Source organism: Phaethon lepturus, unplaced genomic scaffold (genome assembly GCF_000687285.1).
Source record: "Phaethon lepturus isolate BGI_N335 unplaced genomic scaffold, ASM68728v1 scaffold47725, whole genome shotgun sequence".
In the NCBI taxonomy this organism is placed as follows: domain Eukaryota; kingdom Metazoa; phylum Chordata; class Aves; order Phaethontiformes; family Phaethontidae; genus Phaethon; species Phaethon lepturus.
Window position 1 is genome coordinate 19,169 of NW_010542118.1, and position 3,046 is coordinate 22,214.

Genomic DNA, 3,046 nt, shown 5'->3' on the forward strand with positions numbered 1-3,046 from the left:
GCACCCTGATGCTCCGGTCCCGCAGCCCCAAACATTCAGCTTGGCCATATCCCACTTCCCTTGGTGGGAAAACCCTCCGAACCGGCAGACAAACAAGTCTGGCCAGCTGGAAACAAGCAGTAATGCTGTGGCTTATCAGCCCTTTGGGTGGCCATAAAAGTGCATGGAAAGAAAATTCAGCTGGCTGCTGCTTTGGGAGATATTAAGAGAAAGAAATTAAAAAAAAAAAAAAAAAAAAGAGGGTGTAACATCCTGTTTCTTACCCTGATGCAGAGCAGGAGCCATTCCATTACCTTTGTATAGCTCGCCTGATTTCAAGGACAATTAAGATCATTTCCCTCACATGGTTTTCTGCCAAGTAAATTGAGATTTGGGATTTTGCCTGTCCCAAAAAGGGCAGTTTAATTGCCATCCCGCCAGAAAAGAATAAGGGAAGAGGGAAGCGAGGAGGTTACCCATCTCCCTGCCCACATCTTGTGGTTAAAAATGAGCCAGTGTGTGGCTTTGGAAACCAGTGGATGTTTTCTGAGCTCAGGAACTTTCTTTGCAGACTAAAAACAAACTTCAGGAAACACATGGAAAAGGGGAGGCCGAGTTTTCACATGGACAGCGAAAACATTACAGAAATGTGAGGTGACCTACTTATACAGAGCCTCCAAGAGTTCATATTAAAGAAAACGCTTGTGTTTATCTCTCTGTCCTCATGTTGCCAGCTTTGTGACGGGTGATTTCGTGATTTCTCCAACCCCAAGCTCACGCATGCACTCAGCTGCTGCCAGAGCTCACACAGACCTTGGGGACCCCCGCGTGAAAGGCAAGTCAGAGCCTCAGGGTGAAAGCAGCCCCTCGAGTGCACCTCTGCTCCGAACACGCTCGCTCCGGCACGCCCCGTGCATGCAGCAAGTACCTGCCTCCTCCCTGCCAGCCCCCCACGAGCCTTGTGCCCGAAGCGGGGTGAAGGCTGTTCCGGTGGTTTTGGCCACCGTGGTGGCATCCTGGGCTGGTGACAAACTGCCCATGCCAGCCCCGTGAGCCTGAGGGGGATCTCTGCTCGCGGGCTTGCCGGGCAGCAGCTCAGTGGCTTGAGTTGGGCCAGGAGCAAGTGACACACTGGAGAGATGGTGAAGGAAGGAGCAAGGTTACTCCCCAGCAAAGCCAGGGCACCGCCATTATTCCCAGCTGCACACTGCTCGCCTCCTACTCCTCAGGCTGAGCTTTACCCAGTCCCGTCATAAAACACCTCAGAAATGGTGTAAATAATTCAGGAAGGGACTCAGTGGCTGTATGCAGGAGATGCTTAAGAAGGATGCTGGGCTAGTGACGACCCACGGCCAGGGACTGTCATCTCCACCTGCTCCTGAGCCACAGCCACTTCGGGGTGATGCACAGCGGTGCGGGAGCAGCCCTGAAACCGAGCTGAACCAAAGGAGGCAGACCTTGGCAGAGCAGCATTACTGAGCGTCCATTTGGCAGGATATGTCCATCATTCCTGAAACCAAGACTCCCGCAGTCCTGCACAGTAACATCCCCGATCACCAGTGCTGCGAGGAAGCCTAACGGGGTGGCAGAAGGGTCTTCTGGGAGCCCCGTCTCCAAAGGTGCTTCCCCCACCTCATGGGCATGGCACCAGGATTAAAATTTGATTCTCTGTGGCATTAGGCATAATCCTCCCGAGCCAGGGGATTGTCACACAGTGCCTTAAAAAGGGCAAGCGGAAAGTGGGGCAGGGAAGGGGGAAGACCCCGAGGTCTCCTCCTGCCCTGGCTGCCCACAGCCACCCCGGGCAGGGGCTCGGGATGCTCCCCAGCAATGTCCCCTTTTAGACACACACTCTTGCTTGGCACCATCTGTTTCATTTTCTTAGGAGCACAGCAGTTGTCACCCCAATCAGTCAATTAATCATTTTCCAATCAACTAATTGGCTAATCAGTTAAACACAGCTCTGACTAAAGCCCCTGGAGATCATCCTGGATGTGAGCAAGGAGCTTTTGGGGCAGCTTCATCACAAAGCTACCCCATGGCAAACAGCCCAAGGGCATTTGGGGAAGCAAACAGGGACTGCTGCCGGGGTAGGAATTTCCTCTACGTTTCCCAGGGGAAGGAGACCATCCCCAGGCACTCAGGGCTTCAACCCCTCAGACCGCAGGGTGCTGGCTTGCTCGGCACTCACCATCCTCATCCTCCGGCTCTCTCACCACCAGCTTCTCATTTTCTGAGTCCAGATCTTCCTCCTGGAGGAGTTAAAAACAGAGGAGCTGTGAGGAGGTGGTGTTGTGCTAAATAACCCCTGTTTGGCCAGGGCACCAGAGCCCGCAGGGCAGGGAGGCAGAGACTGGGGCTTCCCTGCCTCCTTCAGGGAGGCCAAAAGGATGCTCGCTAACGAGCGAGGTTTGTTAGTCTGCTTTGCTCTGACTAGTCAGTGGGGGGGATTTGGCCTTGCTTACTGCACTCCTGCCCAAAGGCTGCCAACCGCACGTGCCTCCCCATAATCGAGGGGATATTAAGGTTGCTAAGAAGAACCCGTTATCCCGGTGTCCGCAGGCAGAGCCTTGTGCCTGAGCACCCTCCCAGGCTGGGACCTCCCACTAGCACCCCCTGTGCCCCCCACCCTGCCCAGGGATGTGCCAGGGACCGAGCCTCAAACCGCAGGGACTTCTCCTGTGTGCCCCCAGGCCAGGCTTGGCTGGACCATCTCGGCACTAGGAAAAGGCAGGTCCCCAGCAAAGCACAGCACCCAGCACCCTGGCTGCAGACCCCTGCGAGCTGAGCCTGGAGGTCAACAGCACCCTGGAGCGCGCATCCTCCTGCATCTCCCCCGGCCCTGTGCATCCCTTTTGAAGTAATGGGGCTGGCGTGCAAAGGGCAAAGCAGAGGGGAGGGAGGGGAAGGAGGCTGGAGGGAGCCCAGCGAGCCACCACGCTATCGAGGGGGAGACAGGAAAAGTCGGGGTGAAGGAGACCTGAGGGAAATGAAGACGATCTGAGAAGGCTCCTGTGCAGAGCCGAGCGCTGGCTTTGCAGTGCATGGCTTTAGATAGACTGCTGGA

The 3,046-nt window shown here is 55.5% G+C and overlaps 1 long non-coding RNA gene across 1 annotated transcript in view; it reads right to left on the reverse strand.

The window, feature by feature from the left end:
* Positions 1-2,235, reverse strand: part of LOC104621441 — a 19,042-nt gene extending 16,807 nt beyond the window's left edge. Inside the window, exon 1 of the long non-coding RNA XR_738041.1 lies at positions 2,171-2,235. This is a non-coding gene — a long non-coding RNA (uncharacterized LOC104621441). The remainder of the gene's footprint in view (positions 1-2,170) is intronic.
* Between the last annotated feature and the right edge of the window lie 811 nt (positions 2,236-3,046).